Source organism: Sciurus vulgaris (genome assembly GCF_902686455.1).
Source record: "Sciurus vulgaris genome assembly, chromosome: 12".
In the NCBI taxonomy this organism is placed as follows: domain Eukaryota; kingdom Metazoa; phylum Chordata; class Mammalia; order Rodentia; family Sciuridae; genus Sciurus; species Sciurus vulgaris.
In genome coordinates, this window is record NC_136473.1 from 44,328,547 (window position 1) to 44,343,808 (window position 15,262).

Below are 15,262 nucleotides of genomic sequence, written 5' to 3' on the forward strand. Positions count from 1 at the left end.
GGATAGCCTTTTGAGACCCTGTGACTATTTTCTCTCCAACAGTTTTCATCAGGTGATTTTTCTATCCATGAATCATCCTTGCCTGGGTTGTTTACTACATTTGTAATTGTATAATACCTCACTTACATTTTACTTTTTGATGAAGGGTCATTTGGGAGTAAGGCTCCCATGTGTTCTAGACTAGACCTCTTCTCTCTCTGCCTGGGCATCCTTAAATATTTGATAGAAAATGAGGATGAGATCTTAAAAAAAAAAAAAAAATCCACGGGAAACCACTTTCACAGCAGTTTTTTGTAGCCAACTGAATAAACTCCATCCAGAATTTCATGTATTTTTAGTACAAAAACACATTCTTAAGTATCTACGATTTTAAAAAAAAAATTATCTATAGAATAATTGGTACAAGAAGGTGCTAGCAATCAACCAAAGAAGACAACTCCTCCAGTGTAAACATATCTTTACATTCCTTTAGAGTTAAATGTTAGCAGCTGCCAATAAGGTAAAACCAGGCACAAAATTATATCAGATCATTTGGTAACATATACTCTCTGCCTTCATAGTCCCATGTTTTAATAAAACCATGTGATTTCAGATGCAGAATTTCTCTTTAATACTGTTGACTGAGAAAAAAGACAGAATGTGAGACAATAACTAGTTTTTTGGTTGAAAGAAAAATATAGAAAATATAAATTTTCAGAGAAAGTCATTATTATCCTGCAAGATTAGATTTATCTCAGGGCAGCAGACAGCAATCATCTGGTAAGTTTGAAGTCCTGGGGTTCCATTTTCAGTTCTTTTCAGAATGATTCTCTTAACCAATGGATTTTCTTCTGCATCATTCAAAGAGAAATAGTTCAGGTCTAATATTTTAAGAAGAAAATTTCCTGTTCCCATAGTTGTCAAATTCCATTCATTTAATCTAAGTCAACATTTTTAACGTACCTATCACTGGGTTTGATGTTGTGCATACAGACAGAGTAAGAAAGAAGAGAAAGAATATTCAAGTAAACTTCATGGCAATGTCTTCTGCCTTCCGAGGAATTAGCCTAATTCAAATCTGGAACAGATGGTTCTTGGATTTAGGGCAACTTCTTGATGAGGCTTGATGAGCTCTCTTGGGTAAGAAGGATAAGCTTCCACCCTGGTGACCCACTGATTCTCTGTGTCTGAGTCTAGAGCTGCCTCCAGCCAAATCAGCGACCACTGGGAAATGTGTTAGGAACAATAGCAGCTATAGTCCTGTGAGTTCTTATTGCTCATAGGTCTCCAGCTTTCTCTGTTATCCCCATGAGAAGCACCTTGAATGTCAGGGATAAACGGAGATTATTGGTTTCTCCATATTCTTCTTAATGAGAAGATAATATTGTAGCAGATCTCATACTCGGCTGGAGGTTGAGAAGCCCTAGATGACTTAATGGTTTAATTTTACCATAGAGCTGCTGGGTACTAGAAAGATGCAATTGCCCCAGGCATTTCTGACTTGGAGTGACTTTGCCACTGTACTGTCACAGAAAGTCTCAATAATACTGAAGATTTAATGGAATAGGGACTTTTCTCAAACACCCAAATCTATAGCTATTAATTTCAGAGAAACTGATATATATATATATACATACATCATAAGAAATTGATAAATGTATACATAGAAACATATATAAAAACATACACTTATGCATATATCATACAAATGTTATATACATTTAAATACACATAAACATGTTTAATGATTGAATAACATGTACAAAAATTCTCAATACATATTATTTTCCATTTCATTGTATATTCATTTATACATTTTTCATTTCTTAGAAACAATAGTTACAATATTGCATACAGATGCTAGACAAGTTTGCAGCTAACATGAGCTCTAAGCTAGAAATAGACTCTTTGGAGAGGGAATAAAGAAGCAGGATGGAAACTGAAGTAATTCAAATATGCCATTCAAAGGAAACTGTCAATAATTAGTGGGAGCAAGGATATGGTCTGACAATTAAATGCATCATTCACTTAAAAATTACTTTTGGAACACTTTCTCTGCGTGAAGGACTCTACTAGAAGTAGGTTACAAAGCTGACTAAGACATAGTTGCTGCCTTCAAAGGTCTCTCGGTGTCATTGAGGAAGCAGATAAATGAACATACAATTTAGCACTATGTGATGAGGGACAAGGCAAAAACTGGGCAAGGAATTATGATAACATCAAGAGGAAGACTCTACCTCAAGCAAGGGTGGGGAAAGGGCCAGGCCAGAGAAGACACCATGGAAGTCCACAGCAGAAGGTGTGTGTCAGAGTTCTTCAGAGGAATAGAACCCATAGAACAGATAGAAGGATCAAAAGAAAGATAGATACAGCTTTAGAAATAGATGACTCTAGATACAGATACAAATATATCTTTGCATCTAGATAAAGTAATTCGCTGATGCAGTTATGGAGGCCAACAGCTTCCAAGTTCTACAGCTGGTAGATTGGCGGCAGGAAAGCCAATGGAATAGTTCCAGTTCAAGTCCAAAGAGAACCAGGAGAACTAATGACTTAATTGCCGCCCAAATGCCAGCATGTTTGAGATGCAGGAGGAACCACTGTTTCATTTCAAGTCCAAAGGCAGGACAAAGCTGATGTCCCAGTTCAAAGTGATTAGACAGGAGGAGCTCCTGCCTATTGGAGGGGAGATAAGCCTTTTTGTTCTGTTCTTTAGAGTGAGGTGGAATTAGTGAGGTTGCTGAATGAGCCCTCTAGGCCAAGTGAGAAGATACACACAGCCCAGGGGATACGGGAACTCACAAGCAAGTTCTGGCTGAAAATTGTCAGAGTCACTGAGAGATTTTTGAAGATCAGACCAAATAGCAATGGGTATGCTCTACGCAAGCATAGGAGGAGAGGGGACTGGTAGGGAGAAGATCAAACCAACATGCAAATATTATCTTGCCTCATTGCCTAGAACCTACATAGTAATTTTCACTGGAGAACACCCACTTCCCAGTGATACTGAGTTTGCTTGCATTAGGATGAATTATTATCATACTCTTTTCTTTAGAAGGAGTCTATGTCTGGGTCAAGTCTTTTCCCTTAAATCTCCTCTGTCACAAATATGTCTCCAGTAACAATGTAGTCTTTGAATTTGCATTTTTAAATGCTTGTAATGGGAAGCTCTTTACATACATAGATTATTTCCCTAACCTTAACTAAAATTCTAAGAGATTTGTAATATTATCAAACCTCTTCCATATATGTAAGAAGTTGAGGTTCAGAGACATTAAACACCTTATCCAATTTCACCTAGTCAAGATTCAAGATTAGATGTTATGACTTCTCTTCAGTCATGTTTCCTCACTATTTAGTGGCACTGTGGAGAGACAGCTAATAATATGCTATGAAAAGATCCCAGGACTTGGAATCAGAAAACCTGGGTTTGCACCTAGTGGTGTCACTTACTAAGCAGGGGACGTTGAGTATACCACTTCTACCATGTGCTTGCTCTGTAGAACAGTAGTAGTCACAAACATCTGATCTACCTCTGTAGATCGTTGGGGGATTAAATGACAATGACATGATGCATATAAGTGTTTTGTAAACCAAAAGCCAGGAGACAACTGTCAGGTTGTGTTATTTATAAGATGGAGGTTACTGTACTAACAGGTGACAGTAGAGGAAAAATTACAGCGAAGGACTTGGCAAGTAAGATGTATTCCAGCAGTGCTTGGCAATCACACTTATTTTTGATAGACAAGCAGAGAGGCTGCTCCAGTCTGCAGTATTTCTGCAGAAGTAGTTTCCAAATGTATAGTTTTTTGAGCAGGTTTTCTCTTCACTGGGTTTTCTGTTACACTTGTAATCATATAAAATCACTTCTAACAACTTGTAGGAAAGCTATGTTCATAAAAACAGTAATTGTTATAATCTAATGTTATGAATAATTGTACTAAAATATAAATATATATTAAGTATGTGTCCCTACAGGAAAGAACAAGAACTATTTTTCAATTCTGAAATCATATGCAACCTCATTCTAGGTGACTCAGCTGATTTCCAGCATACACAGTGAAATGAGTAGACTTTGCTTATGACTTGCTTCATCTCAGGATGATGTCCTTCCAAACGGGGTGGGGGGGAGGTGGCAGGGAGGGTCTAATTATGTCAAAATGATGCTTGTTTTCATGGAGTTTGAACAATTTAAAATTCCCTTGCAAAAGAGTAAGTTCTTGTATTGTTAAAGCCTTGTCATTCACCAAAATACTTGCTCACATGCCAAAAGACCCCCATCACATTGGCACCATTAGTGTTATTGCTTAAGTGTCAGTAAAGATAAATCTATTAATTTGCTCATCACTACTGATCTGCATGCTTGTGATCTGAAATACAAGTCACAATCTACCCTTTAAACCAACATTTGAGACTTTTTCTTCTTCCAAATAGATCACAGAATTGTGAAGTTTTTTTTTAACAAGTTTAATGAGGATGGTAATAATGAAAATAAACAGCTAGAATTTATCTAGTGCTAGGAACAGTTATATTTTTAATATATTAATTCCTTTAAACTTCTCAATAAGTCTGTATGAGATGGTGTGTCAATTAACATTTACCGCATAATAAATCAGCTCAAAGAATTATTGACATAAAACAGTAAACTTCCTTTTTTTTCAGCCTACAATATGGCTGCTCAGTAATCTGGTGGCACTGGAGTCTGAGTGGTGTTTCTGGTCTTGAGTGGGTTCATTTGCACATATGTGGTCAGATGCCATTTGCCTGGTGACTATCTGGTCTATGGCCTCAGCTGGGATGGCTTATCTCTATCCTATGGGATCTCTCACTTCTGAGCCTGGTGGCTGGGCAGGGTACTGAGAGAAAGTAGAAGCAATCAGTTACTCTTAAGACCTAGGCTCAGAATGGGCACACTGTCACTTCTGTCACATTGTATTAGCCAAAGCAAGTCACAAGACCAGAGCAGAAAAAAGCACTGAAAATGAACTTCAGTTCTTGATAGAAGAGTTTGCAAAGTCACATTGCAGAGAATGAGAATACAAGGAGTGAAGATTGTGGACATTTTCACAAACTACTGTAAGTAGTTACTCTTATTAGTGTTTTTTTTTTTTTTCCCCAATGAGAAAACTGAGGCTCAGAAGTTTTAAAACTTAATAATAGTCACATATCACTCTGATTTTCATTTTCCTCTTTGGTCACAGTTATATCCTTGCCCCTATAGAAAAGGATTCATATTGAGTTAAATCTGAGTGATAAAGTATTTACACAAGCTTGAAGCTAACTTAGAGTGAATTTGCAGGTTCATTCAAATTTTCATTCAACCACAAAGAATACAGTAGTACCCTGATGCACAGGAATATGGTATTACCCTTTTGAGAAGAGAGTTAGCACAGCAATCTATCACACTTTGAAAGGTGTACATAAAGTTGGTTTTCTTTTTAGTTCTTAGAAAAAAAATAAAAAGTCTGCCATCTGCCTTCTCTCATATATCACAAGGAAACCTCATGACTCATTTGGAGTGGAAAACAGAGTGCTCTTTTTTCTAGGTCTTTCTAGGGGTTAGCAAACTTTGAAGTATTTGAACTGGGGTTGGATGCCATGACCCTCACACAGCTCAGTCTTGAGTCGCTGATCACTTTGCCATGAGCCTCTCCATCCTGGGGTTGCATCTACCAGCCAGATGGACATGACCTGGACAAAGGAGCTCCTGGTTAGTTTAGAACAACTTTTGGCACTGAGTCCTGAAAGTGCAGAACGGGGCAGTCAGGTTCTTAGAAGAAAATCCTCTGAGGGTTACTTTTTATGATGCTGAAAAAAATCCACTGCTTTGATACAATGTTTGACTTAATCAGAGATAATCAGAGAGGCAAATACCTAAGATGGTTAACTGGTTATTTGGAGCAATGTTATAGATGATTTTTATCTTCTTTGCAAACTAAAATTTCAACTATAAAGGTGATGTTTTTATCATCAAGTACGTGTACACATACACACACACACTCACACACACTCAATTTAGAAAGCAAAAGATTTAGAAAATCTGTTAGTAATGGAGGCAGATGAATGAAGATGGAATTTGAAAACTGCAAGAAATACCATCATCTCTAATTCAGGTAAGTAAAGAGAAAATAATGTGCCTGAAAACCATCTTGGATTGCCCAGGAACTATACTGGAAACTCAGGTGTTCCCAAACAGCCACCAGTCCTCAGGCTGCAGTGGCGTCCCCAGGACGGGGAGTCAGTGCCCTGGCTCTCTACATGGCTGAATTTGGAGTCTTCAGTTGCTGAAACAACTCTGAGGCTGAGGATTAAAACAGATGTTTTTTAAAGATAAAAAAAGAAAAATTAGCTTGGCTATCACAGTCATGGAACTTAGATACCCAAATATCCCTTATTGCAAGCACCCACACCAGGCCTTAACCAGGGGCATATTTTCATATTTTTCTTTTTCTTCTCACCTCCCTTCTCTGCCAAGAAAATATTGTAGTTGGTTGGTGGGAGAGACCCTCAAAAGCAGGTAAGAACTCTCACCCATGTGTCACAAGGTGACCTTATTCCTGGATGTCCTCAAAATTTCCCCTCTGTTCCACCCTAGTTAGAGTAGCGCACACCTCCTTAATTCCATGATACACTGCATTGTGTCGGTTTCAAACTAACCACCCTTTTGATGATGGTCTATCTTTGCGATTGCCTTCTTTGCTCGAATGTGAATTTTTCAAAAATAAGGACCAGGCCTGGAGATGTAACTCAGTGATAGATCATATACCTAGCCTGTGTAAGGCCCTGGGTACCATGACCAGCACTGCAAACAATCCAAAAGAAGAGCCATTGTGCATGTTTGGAAGCCTAACACTGGGACAATGTCTAGCACATAGTACATGCTCAATTCACAATTTTCAAATAAGGAACTTATTGAATTTTCAATTGAGTGGGACTATTTCTAAGGGCAAAACCCAAAGAGTAATGTAAAGAAGTGGGGCTGGCCTTCTTACCACCTTGCGTAATCACAAATGGCTGCAAGTGTTGGGCAGGGAGCTGTTCACAAGGCTGTTCTCATAGTTTTCAGGCTATAAGCACAGAAGGTCGCCATTGTAGCTCCTGGAGCCCTTAGGAACAGCGAGCACAGTGTAGTGGTACAATGAGGAGAAGGGCTTCAGAGACTAGTCAGGGATTTTAAACATCAAAAACCTCCTACAAAATAACGGTTTGATGAATGAAAAGGTAAACTAGTAGGAAATAGGTGTATTACAAGCACAAATGGGTTAAGAAAACCAACAGACCAAGTGTCTGCCTTCATGTGACCGGAGTTTCTCCTAGAGCCATTGGAGTCTCCCTTGAAGAAATGCGAGGGCTTCCTCTCACTCCAGCAGGCAGGCCAGTTAGGTCTCGAGTGAACTCCACACCTGACCTGGGCACATCAGGGAGCCAGCACCCACACACGTAAAAGGGACAGGCCTTCTGGGGAGTTTCTTTGATGCAAGGCTTCACCAGGGGCCCTGGTAGATCGGAGCACAGAGCATGGAGCATTTAGTGGGAACCCCTTGAAGAAGATATTTCAGGCTCTGCCAGGGGACATATTTCTGTAGCAACAAGTTCATGGGAGTGGCAGAAGAGTGAAGGGTGGAGAAATCAAGTCAGGGAGCGGAGAGGAGTGAAGTTGGGCTCATGGAGGAGCTTGGGGTTTGGAGAAGTTGACCTTGTGGCAGAGTGAAAGGCCCTCTGGGCTGATTTCAGGTCTCCTGCATCTGACCCATGTGTTTGTCATTGTTCCCTCCTGTTCTTCACACCCCCGCCCCCCCGCGCTATCCATGCCCCTTCACCTGCACCCTCTCTGGCCCCCTTGAGATTCTGATGGAGAATGCATCTTACTATTACATGACAGTCCCTTTTCCAGTCCTGACAGCATCTAGTTTCTGCTTGAAGTATCTCATGAAAAGAACCTTGCTCCCTTCCAAAGCAGCCCATTTCTTTTCGAACAACTCTAATTACTGGGAAATTCTTACTTGTGTGGAGGTGAGATCTAATTCCCTGTAACGTTGACCTTGTGGCCTGGCTTCAGTGTTCAGCAGGGATACACACTGTGAGCCCAAGAGTTTCACTCCCTTCTGTCCCCTGCACCCAGTTGATTTCCAGACTCTTCTCCCCTCTGTACTCATCTTGGAGAACATTAGCTTGTCAAAATCTCACAAAAGTGCAATACCCCAAGCCAACTATCACTGTAATGGGAAAACTGTGTTCCCCAAACGCTTCATATTATTATTTGGAAATTTCTCTCTGGGCTGTTTCGATAAGGAAAAGTTTGTGGTAATAGTGGGAACGCTAGAAGTTACAGGATCTCGAGTATTTACTTTCAACTGTAATTCAGCAACAAAGAGGTCTTGGTAAGCTTAATCTCATTTTGCAACCTAGAGATAATAAATGAATTTGTCAAAATGGTATATGTGGAGGGGACTCAACATTGAGCAGATCTTGAATTGTATAAAAGCCTGGATAAAAATCAAAAAGTTTCCTAGTCAGAAAAGTAAATGGCAGCCAGCACTGACAACAACAGTAGAAATCAAAGGAAAACTATGACTTCTGGGTGTCACTGTGTGGCCTGTCCTGTCTGCTGTACTTGGAGCTACTTCCTACCAGTGATCACACCATTAGCCAGGAGCATATTTGTAAGTCACGTGGTAAAAATGCTCCACAGTGAATTAATCCCTTATATCCATTTCACATGATGGAAACTTGATGGAAAGCTGTGATATGAATAGCGAAGATACAGAAACCATCATGTCCCCCATTCTAAACCTTTTTCTGCCTGCGATGCCCAATTTCTTGGGAAGCATGCTGGTCAGGTCATTGGGTAAAGGCAGAGCTTCCTGTGCCTCCCACACTTGACCTTTGCCGAAGCTCCTCCCCGTCAGACTTGGCGATGCTTTAGCACCCTGTGGGAGACATGAAGAAACTGAAATTTCCAGTGAGGTTAATGAGTGCAGTAAGTTACTTCTTTGTATAAAATGAACTCCACGGAAGTTGACCAGGCGAAGTCAGGGGACTCAAGCAGCAACGAGAAGAGGAATGGCTTTTCCTGACTCCCTGCCAGGGAGTAGCTGTTTAGAACCATGCCAGTTCCGGTTCTAGTCTTAGCACCTCCCAGATTAGATGATTCCAGAAATCGGGAGCAGCAAAAGCAGATCATGACGTGGGGAAGTGGCACCAGGCTGGGAAGCGACACCTCCCTCCCCTTTGCTGGAGAGAGTTCTGCCCACATCCTGCAGCTTGATCCTCTGGGTCCTCATTTTCCCTTGGGGATGATCATTCCTGGGAATAAAAAGACATAGCCCTAAAGATGAAAATGCTGTAAAATGAAGTGTTGCTTAAATCTCTCCAGACAACCCACGGCTCCCCGTCCCCACCCTAGCAGCCCTTCCTTGCATTTGGATGTGAAAAAGAAGTCTCCCTATCCCCATCCCACATTCCTCTCATGGGACAAAGAGCAGGGATGGGAGGGAGGATTCATTTCAAAGACAGAGTGAAAGATGTAGCCCTTAACTGGTGTCACTTAATCTGTGGTGGTATAAAGCAGACTCCTCAATGTTTACTGGATACTGATCAGAGATAGGATGACGGCCAGAGAATAGGAAATGGGAATCGTGAGAATCAAGCAAAGGGGTGGGGGTGGGGGGCGCTTCTCTCCCAGACTAATATTATTAGGTTCCCCTCTTATTGGTTCTGGAGTGATGAAAGCGGCACTCATAGCACTCATAGCCTTGGCAATATTTTACAGGAGAGAAAAGAGAGAAATGAAGAACGCTGGTTCTAGCCTATCAGGGCTCTCTTCTTTGGGCTCAAGCAACCCTGAAATTCTTGGTTGGGACTCATGTATAGAGGACAGGCAGATGGAAGACTTGGGTTTTCTCTTTTTTTTTTTTTTTTTTTTTTTTGTCACTGATTTTGACTACTTGGGAAGATTTCAGCCCAAACATATAGATTTTTCTTCCAGAAAATAAGAGTTTGGTGTTATGGCTTAAATATGAGGTGTCCCCCAAAAGCTTGTGTGTGAGACAATGTAAGAATGGTTGGAGGTGAGATGATTAGATTATGAGAACTTTAATCAGTGGATTAATCCACTAATATGGTTTAACTGAGTGGTAACTGTAGGCAGATAGGGTGTGGCTAGAGGAGGTGCATCAATGGGGACACATCTTTGGGTTTATATTTTATCTTCAGTTAGCAGAGTGCTCTCTCTCTCTCTCTCTCTCTCTCTCTCTCTCTCTCTCTCTCTCTCTCTCTCTCTCTCTCTCTCTCTCTCTCTCCCATGTCCTTTCCACAATGATGTTCTGCCTCACTTTGGGCCCAGGGCTATGGAGTCAGTTGTCTATGGATCAAAACTCTAAAACCAGGAAACAAAATGAGCTTTTCCTCTTTTAAGTTGTTCTTATTAGGTCTTTTGTTCAGTGACAAAAAACAGATTAAAACAATTTGCCTAGCTTTTTCCTCCAGCCACCCAAGATGCAGAAAGGAAAGAAGTCAAGGGGAAGAAGGTGGCTCCTGCCCCCGCCGTGGTCAAGAAGCAGGAAGCCAAGAAGATGGTGAACCCATTGTTCGAGAAGAGGCTGAAGAACTTCAGCATCTGACAGGACATCCAGCCCAAAAGGGACCTTACTCGTTTTGTAAAGTGGCCCTGCTACATCCAGCTACTGCGGCAAAGGGCTATTCTCTATAAGTGGCTGGAAGTGCCTCCTGAGATTAACCAGTTCACCCAGGCCTTGGACTGCCAAACAGTCACCCAGCTGCTTAAGCTGGCCCACAAGTAGAGACCAGAGACAAAGCAGGAGAGGAAGCAGAGGCTATTGGCCCAGGCTGAGAAGAAGGCTGCTGGCAAAGGGGATGTCCCCACGAAGAGACCACCAGTCCTTTGAGCAGGGGGTCAATTCTGTCACCACCTTGGTATGTCTCAGCTGGTGGTGACTGCACCTGACGTGGATCCCATCGAGCTGGTTGTCTTCCTGCCTGCCCTGTGTCGAAGATGGGAGTCCCTTACTACATCATCAAGGAGAAGGCCAGGTTGGGACGTCTGGTTCACAGGAAGACGTGCACCACGGTTGCCTTCACACAGGTTAACTCGGAAGACAAAGGAGCTCTGGCTAAGCTGGTGGAAGCTATCAGAACCAACTACAATGACAGACGATGAGATCCGTCACCACTGGGGAGGCAATATCCTGGGTCCAAAATCTGTGACTCGCATTGCCAAGCTGGAAAAAGCAGAGGCTAAAAAAACTTGCCACTAAACTGGGATAAACGTACACTGTTGGGTTTCTGTACGTAAAAATAATAAATTGTCCTTCATCCAGAAAAAAAAAAAAAAAAAAAACCATTTTGCATTGAACTCTAAACAATTTCTGGTAGCAGCTACCATTTTTTAGCTTCATTCATTCATTTTCATGACTTCATGTAATTATTCAATATTCACCAGACTTGAACCCAGGAATTGAAGAATCAGGATTAGATTCTCTTGTATGCTCCATTGTTCTCATGATTTTCTTTTCTAAGCATCAGGTGATTTTCCTTTCCTCAAATCCAAATTCCTGGGAAGAAAGGCCCAAAGGCTGAATTTGAACTAACTGGTCTTTGTGGCCAAACTATTCATTAAAATAAAAACTGTTTCTGGGGAGGAGTGCACCACACAAAGTCATCATCCTCCTTCTCGGTGGGAGTTATCTTAGAATTTTAGTTCCAGTATTAGTCAGGATGTGAATAACTGGGTAAATTGAATGTGGGTGAAGAGAAGAAAACAGAAGATCAGGGAGGTACAGGATCCCTGGGTGCAGGGAAGACAGTTCTTAAGACAATCACGGTGGTCTGCAGGCCGGGGGTCCTGGGCAAAGCTGGAGGGCATAAAGCTCCACACTATGTGAGGGAGTCCATGGCCAATTAGCTAATGGCTGAGGTTCTCTTTTGCATTTATTCGGGATCCGAGAGAATAATATCATCTGCACAGACCCATGGGCCTCATTTCTAGACAGGAAAAATCCCCCTTATTATCTTCTTAAATTATTTCCTGTAGGTTCCCCTCAAGTAAAACCACTAAGCTCCCACTGAGCCAGTTCCCACTGACACATGGGAGTGGTGCCCTCAGTAAGGGAAACTCAAGCCCCCAAAATTTGGCACAAAGTGGTAAGTGTTTCGGTTCAGGCTGATTGCACAGAAAATGGAAGCATTTGCTTGCAAAATTCTGAGAGGAAGTGGGTGTGGCCAGTTTGCTAAGCACTCTGAGCCCTTGGAAGAAAGGCTGCTTCCCTGCCCTTCTGGGCAGGCCCGGTGGTGAAACATGACTCTCTCTCAGGAACAGCCAAGCCTAAATCCCCCCAAACCCCATCTTCTAAGAGCGTGGGGGTACATCTCAGGACTACTCAGCCTTCTAGCACTCCATGATCAATGCCATCTACACTTTTTAGAACAGTTTGTAAATCCTTTTACATAAATGAGCTCATATACAATACAGGGATCAGTAGGACCATTTAACAGACGAGAAGAACAAGGCTCAGAGCAAAGCGACTCAAATAGGTTCATATGGCCAGAAGAACAAGAACAAGTTCAGGGTCGCTCATCTCTGTGGAAGTTTGCATGGTTCTTCAGGGCTGCTCTGAGTTTCTCACTTGTCAATGTGCTCCTCCTCGCAAGGGCTGTTCCACCTGTGCAATAATTTCACCAACACCAGAACAAAGCATCTTCCTGCCAGAGACCAGAATTCCACACTCCACTTGCCTCATGCTCCTGTGGTTGTCTTGGGAAAGCTTATAATCTCTAGGGAAGGGAGGAGCAGAGATGCTGTTTGGGACAGGAAAGGGACAATGTCAAGCTCTGAGAGAGACAAAATGGGGGCAAACTCAAGGACACTTGCCCAGAAGGGTCCCAGACTACTCCATTGTTTAGCAAGAACTGATTTTGTCACCTGCTCCTCAAGTCACCCTTAACTTTTCTCCCTTTCATGGGGCAGAGGCCACGAAATCACCATGATAGGTCCTCAGGTGCATGGGTGTTCACTGGGAAGCCCAAAGCCACCCAAGGGAAGACCCAGGAGGTGATCTGCACTCATTGATCTAGAAACCCAAAACCAGAGATATCCCTCCACATGGAAGCTGCAGAGAAAACTTGCTTTACCCCAGCTGTTGTGGCTTCCTAGGTAAACTCAAAGTGGTAGCTTCCTCTACCTCACCCCTTTTCAGAAAGCCTGGTTCTCCTGTGGCTGCTCTTTTTCCTCCAGGTTGCTTTGATGTCCACCTTTGCTCTGCAGGACACCTGCGTCTGGATCTCAAGATAGGCTGGGGCCTCTGTACTCAGCTGTGAACGACCTACACATTTTTTGTTTTAGAGGAAAAATTGTCTCTGTTGTCTCTGTCTCACTGTTGCCTCTGAGCAAGGTTGAGCTGCCCTTTCTTTCCAGGGCATTCAGGGGTTCACATTAGTCTCACAATCCAAAAGTCACACTGGCGAACATTCTGCTTGTCCGACACAAAGATCCCTGCAGGACAGAGCAAACCCCAGAGAAATGAATTCAGAGGCCTTCTCATCTTGTCCGATGCTTTTATTTTTATTTTTTTTCAGTCCTCGAGAAGCCCAAAGTTTGTTTTTACAAGCTTCTCTACCATCATCTGTGTACTAAGGCTCTTTGAAACATGTTTCTGTGATAAAAATCTAAAAAGCTAAACTATAATCAAAGTTAGATATCTGCAAATAATCTGTAATGTAAAACCAGACACCACCACATTGTTTATAGTCTCCTTTCCCAAATCAGAGCTGAGGGGTGGCTTTTTGCCAGAGTTGGGGAGAAATTTCCATTTGTTGTCCCCCCCATTCCTGCTTAATATATTGGTGCAAATTAGATATTGTATATTATGGTATACATACATGCATATGTTTTGAAACTGTATTTTTTCTTTCAAAATTATATTCTTAGACTTTAAAGTATTAGAAAACATTTCTAACTCAATACCTTATACTTTATGTGAGTTTTAGCCATAATGTACTCTCTGGGTTACTTTCCTAGGTTTATTTATTCTGCTTTCTTTCCAAGCAAAGAAGACAGAATCTCAACACTGGTGCATTTGGCACAGCGAAAAAAATATTGGTCACACTTTAGCAGTTGCTTATCTGAACTAATTAGAGCAAAGGAGAGTTATTGAAGATTCCAGACGGCTAGTAGTTGGAAAAAATAGGCAAGTCTGTGAGGCTTTGGGACGTGTTTCTGAGGTTGTCTTTCAGATTAAATGGTGAGGCCAGTCCAGTGGAACCGATCCTGGAGCCCAGCATTGGCCTGCTTCCCTACCGGACCTCTACTCTCCCCTCTTAGCTGCTCCCCTCCTGCTGGACAGAGGGTGCAGCCAGTTCTCTGTTCACCTTCCAGGACTTCATGTCTCCTCGGCAGTCCCAGAATCAGGCTCTAGTCAAGGGGCCTCATGACAAAGGGCCTTCTCAACGTGCACAGAGTAAACAGAGACTGTGGTGTTGGCAAAACTTGGGATGAGGTGAAGCAGGGAGAGTTGGTGAGGAGAGTACTAAAACAGAATACCAGCCTTAGTCATCCTGGGCTGCTGTAACAAATACCACAGACTGGGTGGCTTCAACAACAGAAATTTGTTTTTCACAGTTGTGGAATCTGGAAGTGTGAGATCAGAGTGGCAGCACCATCGGGTTCTTGCTGAGGACCTTTTTCCAGCTTTTGTCCTCACATGGCCTTTTTCTTAGAGTGGAGGGGGGTGAGGGAGGAAGGGAGAGCTCCTGTCTCATTCTCTTTTTATAAAGAGGGTTCCACCCTGATGATCTAATGTAACCCTAACTGCCCCCCAAAGGCCTACCTCCAAAGACCATGAGATTGGGGATTAGAATTTCAATGTATGAATCTGAGGGGCAGAGACATGGACACTGACCCCATGGCAACACTCATGGTAAAGAACCTTAAATTCTATAGAACTTAAAGTACTCTAACAGAATATGTATAGTACTAAGGTCAACCAGGACCAAGGCAAGCAAGACAAGCAGCAAAGAAGCCACTCTGGAGACTCAAGAGGAACTGCACACACTCAAGTGGTCCTGGGTGTTGAAAGATTCATCTGAGGTGCTCCTATCTATTTTGCAGATTGACATCCAAGTAAGGAAATCTCACCTGCTTCCCCTCCACTAAACACTAGTCCTGTGTTTCCTTCCCTTCAGCTTCTGTGTCTTACATACATGACTTTTGCCTTACATACATATCTTCTATGTGGTTTCTTTTTAATATTTTTTAAATTATGAAGTG

At 42.1% G+C, this 15,262-nt stretch overlaps 1 pseudogene across 1 annotated transcript; it reads left to right on the plus strand.

Annotated features, from left to right (window-relative positions):
- The first annotated feature begins 10,476 nt into the window (after positions 1-10,476).
- On the plus strand, positions 10,477-11,265 carry LOC306641659 (large ribosomal subunit protein eL8-like; annotated as a pseudogene). Its single transcript has one exon. The product of its transcript is annotated as a large ribosomal subunit protein eL8-like (transcript).
- Positions 11,266-15,262: the final 3,997 nt, after the last annotated feature.